The 17,582-nt window shown below is 42.9% G+C and overlaps 1 protein-coding gene and 1 pseudogene across 1 annotated transcript in view; both read left to right on the top strand.

The window, feature by feature from the left end:
* Nucleotides 1-17,582, top strand: part of RHOJ (ras homolog family member J) — a 77,583-nt gene that overhangs the window by 35,933 nt on the left and 24,068 nt on the right. The gene's annotated exons all lie outside the window — the stretch shown is intronic.
* LOC114207065 (MICOS complex subunit MIC26 pseudogene) lies at nt 9,959-10,543 on the top strand (annotated as a pseudogene).

Raw genomic sequence — 17,582 nt, 5'->3', positions numbered from 1 at the left:
AAACCACAGAGTGGGTAAAGCCTGGGCTTTGAAATTAGACAAGCCTACTGACTCTTACTATTAGTGTGTTCTTGGGACAATCATTGAACCTGAGACTTTTTTTTCCCCTTTAACTGTTAAAGTGAGAAATTAAATGAGATGAGTCATATAAGGCACTTGGCACAGTGCCCACATGGCAAGTACGCAGTGACTGTCAGCTATTATTAATCCCATCAGTTCCCTCCTCCTGTTTCCAGCACCTAGCTTTCCTTTGACCACTAAGAGTCAAGATGCAGTTTTAACAATTTTTTCCTGTTTAACAGCGTATAGAGAAAGAACACTTTCTACTACTGTTTTCGTATACATTTATAAGAAGTCAGCTGTAGTATGTGCTATTGTGGGCTAGCCTAGAAACCTAAACGTTGAGGGGGTGGGGAGACTCTATTCCAAGTTGCAAATTCAGCTAGACAAACTTCAGATCACAATCTGTTTACCAGCACATAAGAGATCTTAGAGTCAGCCCTTGGTGGAAATAGGCTTATTAATTCCCTTAACTATTCCCTGTGTTCCTACCCAGGTCCATGTTACAGGTCTGGAGATGGAATTGGAAGGGGCTGCAGAACAAGGCTGGGATCAGAAAGAAGTAGAGCTAATCAGGGAGGTTCCCAAGGGACAGATGGGTCTTGGCCTTTACTGTTAGATGAAGTGAAGAACAGAGTAGAGAGATCAATGAGTAAGTTCGTGTAGATTATGGTGGAATAATACACAGGTTTTCTCCACTACTCAGGGTTATAGTGGCTCCCTAGACCCTCAACAAGTCTCTTCAGCAGGAAACTTGGAAGGATACATCCTACAACGGGTACCTAGTTCTACAGTGGCATCCCCGCTGGCAGGTACCTGCTCCACCAAGTGTATCTGGATTTCCAAAGCATGAGATTTGAAATTAAAACCTTTGCAGACCCTACCCTCAGTTTATCATTTTCTCTGTCTACTTCCCCCTTTCCTGTAGGCCCAGAATCTAGATTTCTCTAGTGAATAGGGGAAAAAAGAGAGGAAAAAAAAAATCAAGAAGGGAAGAAATAATGAAAATTTTCATTGCAGAGTGTCCTGGAAGACACTATTTAAGCTTTTACTGGCAAATGCAAAACTATCTTTTTTTCTCATTTATAAAAGTGAGTTGTCTCTTTCTCATACTTGGGTATGTCCTTGGGTAAAAATCATCAACAGAGTCACTGGTCTGATCACTGGTCATCATAGAGTTCTTTTGTCTTCATCTCACTTACATGTTATAGGTGAAATGGGATACAGTCCTTATATAAAGGACACTTATAGCTCTCAATAAGGTAACAAATTATGATGGGGATCATTGACTAGGTATGTTTATCTTTTGATTAGTGTACTGAAACAGGTGAACACATTTTCTTTCATGATATAGTGACTCTATAAATTCATATATGGCCAAAATTTTGATAATCTATATCAAGGTAAATGCGATTAAATGAAGGGAACCATTTGTAAAGCTAAGGAAATAATAAAATACTTCAGCTTGAGAACTTATTGACTTACATGCTTTAAATCTGAGCCAGATTCCCCTCGATACTAGTGTTATGGAAAAAGGATTTGCCCCCTCCCATCTACCTCATGGCCAGATTATAATTTATGATTGCTCTTTTCCATTTTAGCTCCCTTTGTCATTGTAAGGTAATTAGAAGGAAATTCCATACTTTGTTAATTCAAGGAGATTTCAGAGTCAGAGAAATGATGGGATTTGGTGTCTTTGAAAATGACCTTTTCGGGGCGCCTGGGTGGTTCAGTCATTAAGCGTCTGCCTTTGGCTCAGGTCATGATCCCAGGGTTCTGGGATCGAGCCCCGTGTCTGGCTCCCTGCTCAGCGGGGGGAGCCTGCTTCTCCCGCTCCAGCTCCCCATCCTTATGTTCTCTCACTGTCTCTCTCTGTCAAATAAATAAATAAAATCTTAAAAAAAAAAAAGAAAAAGAAAATGACCCTTTTCTTCTGTAATTACATAAGTTACATACTGATTTCTCTCCTAAGGTTGCTCTTTTTCCTCTGCTTACTGTTCATTCATTCAACAAACATTTATTGTCAGGCTGGAGCCATAGTGAACAAGGGACACTGTGCCTGCCTGCCTCTTGCAAGTTATAGGGGGAGTCCTAGCTTTATTTTTTTTTTAAAGATTTTATTTCTTTATTTGAGAGAGAGAGATTGGGAGAGCATAGAGGGAGAGTGAAAAGGAGAAGCAGACTCCTCTGCTGAGCAGAGAGCCTGATGCGGGACTCAATCCCAGAACCCTGGGATCATGACCTGAGCCAAAGGCAGAGGCTTAACCGACTGAGCGACCCAGGTGTCCTGAGTCCTAGCTTTAGATGAAACTTGATACATGACTCAAACATCTTTCAGCCCTGCCTTCCCAACACTGGTTCCACTGTCAGATTTCTTTTCCTAGTTCCAAATGGCTACCAGTAGCTCCTGGAGCTATGTCCTTACTCACTCACTTCTAGCCGGAAGGAGATCCATTCTCCTGTAGCTCAAGTAAAGGACCTGGAATTGAGTTTTGTTGGTCCCAATTGGTCTGACTTGGGTCATGTGCTAATTCCCAACCAGTCAACAAAATAGGGACACAGAATATGTGACAGGCTTACAGTAATCACAGCTCCCTCTTGCCACCAGTCTGAACACTCTGCCTATTGCTGAGAAGCTCGGGGCACTTTTAGGAAACAGAGGAAGGTATGAAATTGGTGCTGGAAGAAACAAGATACATCCACTCCACTCCCTGTCCCTACAAAGCTAATAGCCTCTGAACAATTGGCAGGATGATGGGAACTCACAACTCAGTGCATGCATGAATCATTTCTGATACATGAGGGCTAACAAGTGTGAAGCCCTGGAAATTTTCCCCTAGCAACAGAATTCAGGCTGACTTTTCTGTTAAAAACCACCCCTGAGCAGCCACCATATGCTCAAAATTGCTGGCCTCTAGCAGTGATTTAGAAGTAAAACCTTTCATGTCCAATTAGCCTACACTTTGATTCATGCAGTGCCTAAGAACTCACCTTTATTTATAAGTGCAAGGCTTCAGATGAATTTGACAAGAGCTACTGAAAGTTAAAGTGTTTGCAAGGATGTTAGTTTCCTTGGTTGATCACGATTTAATTTTCCCCGTGTTGAGCTGGTTAGAGAAAACTGCATATAGGGGGTTCCAACCAAACCTCACATTAGTAGAAATATTCGTTTTCCACCTTGTTTACAACATTATATATTGGATTTAATTCTCACCCCACGTGTTACCCCTCATCATCAATCTAATGCTCTAAATCAGTGTTTCTTAATCTCGGCCACACAGCGTGATCTTTTGGGGAGGTTTCGAAGATATCTATGCCTAGGTCTCAGCCCCAGAGATCCTGTTAGCATTGGTCCAGGGCGTGGGCAAGGTTGAGAACCACTGCTGTAAGTACAACCTTGTTAGATATGAAGTGTCTCCTAGGAAACATGTCCAATTTGCACATATAACTAACTTAAATGCTATAGTCAATCAGTTAAGAAACAACATTGATTTAGGATTAAATCAAGTTCAGAAACAGGGAGAAATGTTCTCTAGGTCAGCAGCAAGCCACCTGTCTGTGCATGCTTTTGCCCCCACCACGGTAGACACGTCACATCTCTGCTGCCATCACCCGGGCTAAGCCACCGCCATCTTCCTCAGCCACAAGAGCACGCTCCCAATTCTCTCCTGCCTCTGCTGTCAGAAAGCAGCCAGGGTGAGCTTCTTAAAATATAAATAAGAACATATCACTTCCTTCCTCAAAAACCTTCAAAGGCTTCCCACTTCTCATGCTACAAAACATACAAGCTCTCCAGGCCATTGTCTGCTCAACTCCCCTCATTTACTACAGGCTGGCCACCTTGACCTTTCATTTCCTCCACATCTTTTCCATCTCTGGACTTCTGTGTGTGTTGTTCTCTCTCCCTTAAACTCACACACACACACACCCCTGATCTCTTTCCACTAAACACGCAAATATTCTTTGCCTTCCTCACTTTACTTATGGCTACAATCTCAGCTTAAAGTCACTTCCTCAAAGAGGTTGTCCCTGACCCCTAATCTAAAGTGAGTCCCATGTTTTATACTGAGTGCCTGATTTTATATCTTTCCAGTGTGGGGTTATTTTTACGGTATCTGGCTCCCTCTGGACTATAAGCTCCTTGAAGACAAGGACAATTCTGTTTTGGTCACCCAGCACCACTTTCTCTGACCCATAGTAGATGCTCAGTAAATATTCAATGTAAATAAAAGAAGTGTGCTTTACTGTGCCGTTTACTTACATAGAGAGATGTTGTAAGAAATAGATCGTGAACTGTATAGCCATGTTTACTCAACATAGTGTTTAGAATCCCGTTCATTACATTCTATAAGCATTCCCTTTATGAACACCCAGGAGAAGTTTTCCACAGTCCCAGTGTTAGGTATAGTTATGTTTCTCTTGAGTGACCTATTGGTGTTTTGCTATCATATTCCATAAATCATTCAACTTTGATTCTATAATGATTCTATAAATCATTAACCAATTAGGCTTCCCTCTTTGCTTTGACTGATAAGAAGTTCAGGGTCAGATTTGTAAGCCTCCCCACCTCAAACCCTGCCAGCCCTGGAAGAGACGCTCATGATTCTAACTTCATTCTATTTTCATCTAATCAGTCCTTCCTTCATTTCCCTCTCTACTCTTTTTTTTTTAAGATTTCATTTATTTATTTTAGAGAGAGAATGAGAGAGAGAGAGCACATGAGAGAGGGGAGGGTCAGAGGGAGAAGCAGACTCCATGCTGAGCAGGGAGCCCGATGCGGGACTCGATTCTGGGACTCCAGGATCATGACCTGAGCCGAAGGCAGTCGCTTAACCAATTGAGCCACCTAGGCGCCCCTCTACTCCTCTTTTTTTATTACAATGTATTTATAAGCCATCTTAAATACTCTCTGGAACTAAGCAAGACATAATAAATAAATTAAATAATGACACATAGTTATTCAAGGAAAAGAGAAAGCATATCTATGTGATGAGTTGTGTTTCACTGGATTCAATAAATAAGACCTCTTTTCCCTGCTTGAGAAAGAAGAATCCAACAGAAAAAGACTAGAATGGGTTTAGGCACATGGGTAAGAGTGGGCTTCTTAATCACATCACAAAAAAAGCATTGGAAAACAAAGACCTCTGTATCCAAAGAGAGAGCATAACTTACTTTTCTGGACAGATGGATCCCAAAGGGGAAGTGGGAAGGGCCAAGCAAGGCATGCCCAGGTGTGGCTCCAACACTTACCAATCAGGTCATTCTAATTCTCTCCACTCTCCTGGGGGAGGTCAGGCCAAGAGTATCAACGCTAATTGATACCCTTCACATGGAAACTCTAAGTCAAGGGAAAGAACATCCTCTCTCCCCAAACATCACTGACTTGCAAACATTTCTTTAACTAGTAGTTATTTTACAACATAAAGTTTACTGTGTTCATTTTCTGTTGCTGCTATAACAAATTACAAGCTTATCATCTTACATTTCTGAAGATCCAAAATGTATCTCACTAGGCTACAATCAAGGTGTCCGCAGAGCTGTATTCCTACCCGCTCTAGGGGAAAGTCCGTTCTCTGCCTTTTCCAGCTTCTGTGGACCCCTTCGTATCACTCCAACCTCTGCTCCCGTTCTGACGTGTTTGACTCTACTCCCCTGCCTCCCTCCTTCCCTTCTGAGGACACGTGTGACTACATCGAGCCCACCAGGTAATCCCGGAAAATCTCCCCAACTCCAGATCCTTATTTTAATCACATTAACAAAGTCTTCTTTGCCGCATAAGGTAACCTATTGACAGGTTTGGGGAATTAGGAGGTGGATACCTTTGAGAGATGGTTATTCTGCTTTACCACTGTTACACTAAATTAGGTGTCTGTGGATATGCCAAGGTATGAATTTGGGATATGATTAAAACAACATCAAAGAACTGTCTCCAGCATCTGGAACCATCCACTCAAACTAATTCCTTTATTACAACAGTTAAGTCGAAAGACATGATAAAAAAAAAAAAACTTTTTGGCCCTGGAAAAGTAGTCCAGGAATATTTCCAAAACCGATTTTAACCCTCACAAAAACATCACTTCCTCCTAATCAATAGCCCTCCAGCATGCAGCTGTGATGAAAGAACTATTTTGTTATTCTGCTCCCCCACCCCCACCCCCCACCACCTGGAACTCTCAGCAGTCTCTGAGGTCCTCCAGACCCTCCCACCCCTTCCACCCCCACTCCTAAGATTTCCTGCCCTCCGGTCACTCCACCAGTCCCATTCCCAGAAAGGCCACAGCATCAGAACAGGGACGTGAAGATGGGGTAAGAAGTGTTTCCTAAGAACAGGAATGTGAAGATGAGATCTTTGACAGAGAAATTAGGAAATTCCCACAACTCTTTAGGAAGAATCTGACTGGATTTTTAGATCATTTTTCTAGCCCTGCTGCTGGCTCTGGATTTTTTATGTATATTGTTTATTCTCTTGCCTTTCCTTACGCTTGAACAAAAGGTCAAGGCCTCTATAATTCTCAAGGTGAAAACCCTTCAGAATTCAGGGTGGTGACATGCAAAGGGACATTTAATAGATACTTGTTTGTTAATCATGAGCATCCGGCTGTCATTTGCCTGCAAATGCCAATCCTTAATTCCCTCATCTGCTAAAAATACACTCACCTGAATACTTGAAAAGCACGTAGGTTTTAGATAATATCATAAATCATTTCTTTGTATTTTCTCTCACTGGTTTAGACCACTGCCCCCTTCTTGCCTATCCCTGCTTTCCTCCAGCCAATTCTATTTTGAGGTGGGTGGGCACTTACTGGTTTGCAAAACTGATCTCACTCTTCCCGGGATCACGTAACGACAACCAGTCACAAAACATACCTCATGGAGAGCCAGAAGACCTGATCTTTAGACTTTATTTTTTTTTAAAGATTTTATTTATTTATTTGACAGAGAGAGACACAGCGAGAGAGGGAACACAAGCAGGGGGAGTGGGAGAGGAAGAAGCAGGCTTCCTGCTGAGCAGGGAGCCCGATGCGGGGCTCGATCCCAGGACCCTGGGATCATGACCTGAGCTGAAGGCAGACGCTTAACAGCTGAGCCACCCAGGTGCCCCTGATCTTTAGACTTTAGACCAAAGTCTAAAAGAGAAAACTTTTTGCTGACCATTGAAGGATTAGCCAATGTGATGATTTAAAAAAAAAAAAAGTGTGAATTTGTCTCAAGAGGTATGGTTAATGCTCATTTATCCCTCACTAATTCTGTATTTTCAAAAGACTATCTGGAACATAATTAGCAGATGTGTTTAGTTATTTTTTTCTCTCCTTCTTGGCTGGGGAGTGAGATCTGGAAGCAGAGTCTGTGGCGCCCACACTGTCCCCAATAGGGCTCCCAGGCAACATGGTGGTTGGAGTGATGGTGGAGCCAGTCCCTGGCAAAGGTGGAGGTCAAGGGCTTGGGCTGCTCCCCCCAGGCCCTGTAATTGACAACACCAAGGGCTGCCTTATGTCACACAAGACCAGATCAGGGTTGTCTCAACTGTCAGTGCTGGGAACTAGCCAAACATGCCATCACTGTCTATCTTGGAGTGAGCCCAAGCCTTGGGTTCAATAGCTTTCCTCATTTTCTAGAATTGATCAGTTTCAATTCAACAATTGTGTCTCCTGGCATCTACACCAGAAAGTATCACCAGGACCCTCAGCTGTGATTTCCTGTGTGTGAGGAAAGCTGCAAGTCTGCACAGAATCTCCTCCAACCTGTCAGATGCTCCTGAAATCCTTATTAGAGATTTATCAGTTTGGCGTGATTGTCTTTAAAATGTATGCTTTCCTTGGGGGCCGGGGGTGGGGGGTAGATTTTAGGCCATCCATTCACTCAACAAATACCCATTTATTGAATACCCATTACTTCCAAGACACTGCTGGATCCTAGAAGTTTGTCTTTGCTTGTAAGTAATTCACAGTCTAGTCAGTTGTTAATCGTCTGTAGAACCTCAATGTGTGGGGAAAACAGAAGATGACAGATGTTGGTAAGGGAGCAGGGAAAGAAGGACACCAGTTACTGAGCCAGAGAGGGGAAAATGAGGTGAGGCGAGCTCACCCAGACAAATGAAACATGTCTGACTTCACCAGCTGCTCCGAAAGCCAGGACTGCACAGGCCCTTACACTGGACAGACAGATGGACAGCAAGAGTAGACACTTCCACAGGTCCAGAAGCGCACTTTTTAAAATAGGTCACAGAACTTCAAAAAGACACTCAGAAATCCCCATATACAAGAAAGCACACTGGTTTTTATTATGCTCCAAGCTGCCAGGGTACAATCTACTGAAATAATTGAAATAAATTACTGAACAAATCAGCCCTTTTCACGGTCTCATTTGCCCAAATCACTCGCCTCCCTCCCTTTACCCATGCTCTCACATTCTGAGGTCAGTTTCCCCTCAGTGATGACCCAGGGGAATGAGACAACATTTTCCAAGCCGCAAGATTACTTGTTTATAATTTCCTCTCTTTACAGTCGTTTTTGGCACACATTCCTTCCAAGCCTCAAATTCCCACCAAGGAAACCAGCAGCCATCTCCAGAGGCTTCACTCTTAGCGGGACCAGTAATGTGCTTACACCCCCAGCCCCTTGATTCCTGAAGACCAGTGAGGGGGCAGGTGAGAGTGAGCCCTCCAGCTGCTGGACCCAGCTCCTTCCTGCATTTCTGTGGTTCAGTACCCTTCCCCAGTCATAAATAACCTGTCAACCACCTGATCCTGTGTCCAGGGGATTCCCACTGGCACAACCTCATTTTGCTTCTGACCATCTGTGACAACTGAAGAGAGCCATTGTCTTATCTCTAATTCCCCTTTCAGCCCTTGAGCCTTGAACCTCTGGTCTGGTAGAAATTGCCCTTCCAACTATCCCTGTTGTCCTTGACAATGTGGTAGTTTAAACTACTGAGTGCCTATGGGTTCCAAGAGAAAGACATGATGTTAGTATCACACCCGAGTTCGGCAAGTGAGCCCCCTGACCTGTAAAACAAACAGCTGCATTATAAATGCATCAGGGATACCAGAAAGGATATTAAATTATAAATGTTTATTATTTTCCCCTTCCCCCTCTTCCTGCTCCTACCCCCACTGCTATGGAAGAGAGAAAATACCTCTGACTACTCAGTTTCCCTCCCCTCCAAAGCCCAATGGAGAGATCCACACAAGCCTTGGGCTTCCTTGTAGGTTGGCAGAAAGACTAAAATATGTACGGAAGGTGCGCTGGTGAAGAGTGGAGGATGGGGCAAAGCTTCAAGGCTGTTGGTAGGCTCTGAAAAATACTGAGAAGATGAATTTAAGAAGCAGTGCTGCGGTTTATGATTTGAATCTCCCTTTGGTGTCTTTATCTTTCACTTATGGTCAGAATGGTTGACAAGAAAAGCATCAGCAAAACCAAGAATAAGAATTCAAAGCCTCAGACCACTAAGCCACTGACCCAGTTGATCTGAGGCACCAAGCCTTGTTACGAAGCTTCTTTCTAGCTTTGAGTGACAGTGCATGTCACAAACCCCTACTATCGATGGACCTGTCCTTAACAGAACTGGCTAGCCATGCACTGAATGTTGCTGATAAGCTTTCCCAAAACTCTAGTTTTATTTTTAGATGGTTTGAGGAGAAATAGTTGGGGAAAAAAACCTGTGAACAAGGACATAAAATTGGTAGGCGTTACCTTATACAAACTGAGAAAATACTTAACAATAAAGTTACAAGATGGTCTCACAGATACTTATTGCAGAAAGGCTCCAAGAACTGCTTTATCCCAGACTGTCATACATACATCCTCTTTTGATCTTAATTAACCAGAAATTATTATTTCTGGACAGTTGTTAAGAAGTAAAAAACAGTGCCTGGGCCGGAGCCACCTCTGCCAGCAGCATGTTCAAAGTAATGCAGAGGTCTGTGGGACCAGCCAGCCTGAGTCTGCTCACCTTCAGAGTCTATGCATCACCTAAAAAGGACTCACCTCACAAAACTTCTGTGAAGGTTAATGAGCTTTCACTCTACTCCATCCCTGAGGGTCAATCTAAATTTGTGGAGGAGCCAAGGACCCCACTTGAAGAAAGCATTTCACATCTCCGACGTTACTGAGAGCCATATACAAGTTGGTGTCAGGAAATGTACTCACAAACTAAGCCCAGGATGCAGAGCTTGATTCAATGGGGGTTAGGCAGCTATGAATATCTCCAAAATGCACCTCCTGGATTTTTTCCAAGACTTGGTGTTATTGGTTTTGCTGGCATTGTTTTGGCTAGAGGTTCAAAAATAAAGAAGCTGGTGTATCCACCTGGATTCATGGGACTTGCTGCCTCTCTTTATTATCCACAACAAGCCATCGTATTTGTCCAGGTCAGTGGGGAGAAATTATATGACCGGGGTTTACGAGGATACATAGTTGTAGAAGATTTGTGGAAGAACTTTCAAAAGCCAGGAAATGTGAAGAATTCACCAGGAAATAAATAGAATGCTCCATGCTCTGCCCGTTTGAATCAGTTATAGGTAAACATTGGAAATTCCATGCAGTAAACCAGTATTTCTACAGAAAAATGGCAGAGAAGCCAGTACTGAATATAGTAAATTGGCTTTCTTCTTCAGGACAAACTATACTAGGCTTCTTTGTTATCTTGGGTGATGCCATACTGCAAGTGGACTAATCGGAAATCCTTTCACCTAGAGATAATGTCTAGCCTTAGAACTCCTTGTTCTCAAGCTGCTATTTATGTACATAATTAAAATTCCAAATTAAAAAAAAAAAGAAGAAGAAGTAAAAAACAGTGCCTGGATGGCTCAGTGGGTTAAGCGTCTGCCTTCAGCTCAGGCCCTGATCCCAGGGTCCTGGGATCAAGCCCTGCATCGGGCTCCCTGCTCCACGGGGAGCCTGCTTCTCCCTCTGCCTTTGTCCCTCCCCCCACTTGCGTGTGCACAAGCTCTCTCTCTTTCTCTCTCTCGCAAATAATTTTTTTAAAAAAGCAAAAAATAAAACTTTAAAGAACCCCTATTCTGTGCAGATACTAGACTACAATAAATGAAATAAATAAAGGGAAAAAACCACAAGTACTCAAAATTCTAGGCTTCTGAATAACAAAGAGGTAGACGGAATAAACATAACCTAGGACAACCACCATGCACAAAAGTATACAATAGAGAAAAATCGTTTAATGTTCTCCAAATTATCTTGTCATCCTTTGGTGGAGAAGTTATTGAGAGCACAAACACATACTCTATCTGCTGGGCTGGTTTATTTCACTATGCCTAGACATTGTCAATAAAGGGCTATATTTGGAACCAATTTACTGCTGTTGTCTTTACAGCTCATACACTTGTTTTGGTTTTACAACTAATACATTTCGGCAGATTCCAGCATCCTCAAATGCACAATATTTTCTCGGTACCTTTGAAAAGCAAGTATAGGTAGAGCATTAGGGGCTCGTCATAATCCTCTGAAGATGATGCTGAATACAGTTTATAACCTTCCACGGCAGCAAGTATCGCATGTGCCTCCTCATAAAAATAAAAGCTCAGTCCTACAGCCTCAAATAAATCTGGAGGAGTCTAAGACAAAATCAGAGAGTGAACCTAGAAGCAATGGGAGAATGTAAATGACGGGAGACAACCCAGATGACATTTAATCCAATCTGTATAGAACAGTGATAATCAGAACACAATAACCACAACTGGTGAGCACCCAAATATCATTTTTTTCTCTGACTTACGCGTTCAAGGTAACAAAGTATGGAAAAAATAAGAAGTATTTTCTATAAATATTTTTACATACGCAATGTAGAATTTTATCTCCTTCTATCAGACATTATATCCTCACTATTTTGCCTCATTTCTCAATACTCTTTAAAAGGTCACATTTTGGGGCGCCTGGGTAGCATAGTCGGTTGAGCAATAGATTCTTGGTTTCAGCTCAGGTCTGCTCTCAGGGTCATGAGACTGAGCCCCGTGCTGGGCTCCCTGCTCAGCATGGAGATTGCTTGAGATTCTCTCTCTCCCTCTCCCTCTGCCCCTTCCCCCGAGCTCTTTCTCCCTTTAAGATAAATAAATAAATCTTTAAAAAATGTAAAATAAAAGTTTATGTTGTAAGGTTGCTCCATAACTGAAGAGGACCAATCCCCAATTAACTTTTAGGTTGTTTCCAACTGGTAACAATTATAAATACTTTGGTGATAAATTGTCTTATATGTATATATTGTTGTGCACATGTATGATTATTCCTGGGGATACACCATAGAAATAGAATTGCTGAGTCAGAGACAGACCCGTGCTTAGGCATTTGATCTATATTGACAAAGGGCTTGCCAGAAAACTTGAACCAATTTACATTTCCTCCACCTTCATGTATTCACCGACACTGGGTGCCATTCTCTTCATCTTTGTCAATTTGATAGGCCAGAGATTATATCTTGTATAACTGGAATATTTTCACTCCGATATTCATTGGCCCTTATTTGTAAATTGTACATATTCTTTATTTCTTCTCTTGTGGATTATTCTTATTGATTCAAATACACCCTATGTATCAAAGATAACCTTCTTTAACCTTCATATATCATGACCATTTTTTCCCAGTACACTTACCTTTCTTTTTTTAAAATCAAGTATATCAATCATTTTCTTTATGGTGTTCCTCACTTGCTGTTTTATTTCCAAATAGTAACCAACTGTCCAAATACAATATATTGACTACTTCATCTTTTTCCACTGCCACTTATAGACTAAATCCTTACACAGGGGGCATCGGCTTTGTGGCTGAGATTCCTGTTCTGTTTCACTGATTCTTGTGCTGGTGCTATGCTCCTAGTAGAACTCTATAATACATGTTAATGTATCTGAACCCGGTTATCCTGTCATTTTCTTAATTATTAGCTATTCTCACCAATTTCATTTTCCATACAACAACTGTAATCACTCTGTTGTGTTCCCAGTTCAAAAATCCTATTGGAATTATTTTAAACTTATTAAACTGAAGAGGCCTAACATCTTAATGCACAGTTTCCCACCCAAATCCATGTTTCTCCATGTCCTCCTTTTATGTCACTCAACAGAGTGCTCTTTCCAGAAAGGTCTTGCACATTACTAGACACTTTATAGTTTTTGTTGTCATTGTGAAAAGGATACTTTCCATCATATTTTCTAACTAGTTATAGCTGGTACCTGATAGAATCTTTATGGGCCAATAATTCTTTGAAAATTCTTCACAGCACACTATTCCACTTTCATCATCACCCAGGTGTTCGCATTTCCACAGTGACTATATCTAGATAAGGCGGGGAGAGCACTGTTATACCCAAAGTGCCTCATCTCCGTATTGTAGGTCAGACACGGCCAAAAGGATAATGATATCTGTGTAGCATTCTGCAAACTTTACAATTTTCCCCACATATTACCTCATCTAATATTCACAACACCTGCCTAAAGGGAACGGGATACTCTAGAGTAATCGAGTTGTCATTAGTCTCACCTTAAAGATGAGGAAATAGAGATTCAGATCTGAATCAGTCTCCTGAAAAGCTTAATTAAAATGCAGACATCTGGGTCCTATCCCACACCTATTTCCTCAAAATCTTAGGGGCGGGGTATGAAACCAGGGAATCTGTGTTTTCAACTAGCTCCCCCTGCTGGCTACCATGAAACATTTCGATCACGGAGTCAAAAGGCTACAATTGAACCTTTCTGCCTCCACCTTAGGCATCTATCCCACCATACCTCAATGCAAGCCTAGTAACTGTGAGGGTTTTTTTTTTTTAAGCAATTTATGAAGAAGCTGGCATTTTTTAAAGTATCTCTTTATATAGGGGATCCTGCAAAAAGCATGCTCTGGTTTGCCACGACAAGCCCCTGTGTACAGGCTTCACTTATCATTCAGTCACTTCTTCCCAAAGTCTTAATTAAAAGACAGCGCCCCTGTACTCTGTGACTAACGTCAGGGTGCCTGGCTGTTATGGCTTCCACAGCCCCAGTGAACCTCAGGACACCTTGGCAGTGGTCCTGCCCTACTGGCCTAGAATCCGACAGCCCCGTGGCTGATGAGAGTTGCCTAGAAAAGTGGCAGAGGGCTCCAAGCACAGATCCCACCCAGCAGAGCCCCACTGCCAGGGTATCCTCTCGTGGCAGGTGGGCCAGCACCAGGGGAGGACGCCATTGCTGGTGACCCCATCCTGCCCGTTACTGCACAGAAAAGCTCATGGTGACCCTTCAGGAAACGCCAAAGACTCGTCTACAGAGAAAACCTTCAGTTTGGGGAGAGTTTAACGCATTTTTCAGTCACTCAACCACTATCTGTAGAGTTACAGGGCAGGCCCATGCTAAACTCTGAGACGTGAGAATAAATAATATACAGTGTTGTATGGCCCAGGGAGCAAGGCGGCGTGGAAAGAGGCTTAATATTTGGAGGGAATTTTGGAGGGAAATTCGGAGGGAGTTTTATGGTTGTGGAAGTTTTCCACACTGACAAGTGCGGAGAAAGCATTCCAGAATTTCTTTCTCCAGAATTCCAGAGGGACCAGCTTAAGCAAAGGCATCATGAGTATAATACATTGCAAGAAGTCTGGATCACTGGAGGGTCAAAAAATAAAAGAAAGCTGGAAGGGTAAGCCAGGGTCGGCTTACAAGGACTCTGTATACTCTTGGAAGGTATTTGAAGTTTATCTTGGAGATGTTCAGGAACCCCAGCTGCGTGAGCTCTGGTGGCAGTAGGGAAAGCACAGCAGCTGCGCCTGGAGACCGGATGTGGATTAGGCGGCTTTGGCAATGACAAGGCTGGGAGGTTGGGCCGCACAAGGTCAGCTGCAAGTGACCTTGGTAAAGAGGACTCAGACTCCCAAGCTGCCGAGCAGGTAGAATTGGCAGGATGTGGAGACCAAATGAATGTCGTGGAAGGAAAAGTGAGGCCAAGCAGAACTCTGAGATTCCAGGATGTGGACGTCATGAAACCATGGCTTTTTGAAATTCCTTGAAAACCCTTGACAGGAACAGACTGTTAGTGTGTTCACCCCCGGCTGGCTCCAAGAGTCCTAGAACTAAACAAGCTCTGCCCCCTCCTCCTGCCCTCCTCCTCCTTCTCCTCCGCCATCAGACAAGCACTGGCAAGGGCAGACCTTTCCTGAACGCGCACCCCACACCCAGAACGAAGGCAGCTTCATTCCCTCAAACTGTCCTCAAAGGTATTGTTCTTTAAGAAGCCATTTGTCCAGTGGTGCCACCTTCCATTTGGGTAGACTTTGCCGTACAAAATCATCATACTTAGAAAACAAAACAAAACAAAATCGTCATACTCGTGCTTTCTTTTGCTCCCCAAACTTCCAATAAGAAAATCAAGACTTAGGGAAGCTGTAGCTTGCTCAAGCTCCCCGAGTTCATTTGCAGTGAATCCACAGTTCCAACCAGTTCTGCCTTAAAATCCAGGGCAGTTACAACTTCTAATAATTACAACCCCAATCCCTCTGTCATAATACCTATATGCCTAAAGGAGAAAGAAAGGTGACCAGGGATGGAAGATGCATGCAGATAAGTGGTAGCTGGTTCACATGGGATCCTCATTGTTGTAGGACACATATACAGAGCTAACAACAACAATAAAAAGTCCTCAACTCAGAGTCCTAACAGATTCTCAGGTAGCCTGTCGGGTTTTCTCCTTGGTCTGTGTTCTGCAGAAACAAGACCTCATGCCTGCACATCAAATAAGAGACCTCCCCAGGCAACTTTTATTTGGGGTGGGGGGGCGGAGAGGAGGGTGGAGGGAGAGAGAGTCTGCTGCTCAGCAAACAAGAAGCATTCCTTGCAAAGAAGGGGAAAGAGCTGCCTGGGGTGGGCCAGTGTAGATGGATGAGAAAGGTTTCAAGCCACACGAAGAGGATTGTGTATGTTGGAAGTTTGAAATTGACCAGGAAGAAATTCACTACCACTCATATTCAGGAAAATATGTCATTTATTTCTAGTCTCATACAGTTTTCTAACTTACTTTAATTTGAAGAAAATCTCAGATGCTTCTGAGTTGGTCCCTTATAAAACAAACATGCCTGTTGTGAGGCTTCAACCAGGTCACAAACATGCACAAGCAGCTCCTAAGAGTGGCCAGGGGAGCTAGGTACGTCACTGCCCCAGACGGGCTCTTCCAGAAAAAAGAAGAGTGAGGGATGAGGGTCAGTTCAGAGAGGGGAAAGGTGAGGCTGCTCCTGAAGATGTCCAGTCAGCTGAGCATGATGAGAGTCAGAATCAAGAATTTTCATTTAAACTCTCCATTTCTTATAGCCCCCTAGACACAGACTATTGTGATGACTACCCCTGGCTTTTGAACAGCTTAGAAGGAGTTTTTATGCCCCCTTAGGGTAAACATGATTTGTTCATTTTCCAGGTGAGAGAGACCTACTGGCTTGCTCAACATCTCACCAAATGAGTCACAAAGCGTGGACTTAGATTCAGACATGAACAAAAATTATCTGAAACTTGGATATAAGGCCAAGAGCATGAAACTGTCCTTTTGCTGTCATGCTGGGGCCCCCTCCCCCCAGGGATTAATAATCTGGGGGAATGTACCTTTGTACATGTGCATGTTAACTTGTGAATCTTGTCAGGTAGACATGCAAAGATTTCCCAGTTAGTAGAAAAGACAACACCGAAGGTTATTTTTTCCATAGGACAACAACTAGTTTCCCATTGAACCTAGTCACTTCCTTCCAACCTTCTGCTTTTTAAGTACCTATAAATGTCAGTTCTTCAAAATGTTCCTTGTATAAGATTTGTCACCTTACTGGTTCTATCAATAAGTTAATAAATCTTTGACATATCTTCATCCTATATTTACCTGAGAGCCACATTTTTACTTTTCTTAAAATTCAATTTCTTGCTATGTATATCATCTAGTGTTTCTTCCTCCGAAATAGCACCTTTATGGTATTACATGCACACACCTCATCAGGTCTGCCTCATCCTACCTCCCAAAAAGAGTACACTCAACATGAGCCATGCAGGCAGCTAGCTAAGTGCTGGGAATGAAAGGGTGGCTTCCTCCCAGCTGACCCAGCTTTTCCACCATTCCAGTTCTTTGAATTCATCATCTATGCATCATGTTGACTTCAAAAGACTGCTCTTGGCAGATGAGATGGCCAGTCCACCACCTAACAAGGGAGGGACTTTGGATCAGGTTCCTCGTGCTGCTGATGAGCTGGGCTGAGGGTTTGAGCCGGCTTACAGGGAACGACCAACACTTCCTCATCCAGGTTTGCAAATGACATGCAGGGCCAGACAGGAGGTTACTGAAATGCCGAGGGGAGCAGGCTCAGAGCCTGCCTGGGACATTCTCTTTCTGGGTGAAACTAACTGATCCTCAAGAGAGCCAACCACTAACTTAGACTTCATTAGCACCTCATCCAGCTCACAAAATTAACCACTCCCATCTGCACAAAGAACCACAAGGAAGCAAAAAGTTTAATGGATTTGGAGAAGGCCTTCATTTTACATCTTAACAGGTCACTGACAACTCTTCACACTTTATTGA

This window comes from Eumetopias jubatus, unplaced genomic scaffold (assembly GCF_037043125.1).
Source record: "Eumetopias jubatus isolate StellerSeaLion01/CBP00866 unplaced genomic scaffold, mEumJub1_p1.0 scaffold_7, whole genome shotgun sequence".
NCBI lineage: Eukaryota > Metazoa > Chordata > Mammalia > Carnivora > Otariidae > Eumetopias > Eumetopias jubatus.
The sequence above is the reverse complement of the archived record's forward strand: the minus strand, read 5'-3'. Positions and strand labels throughout refer to the sequence as shown.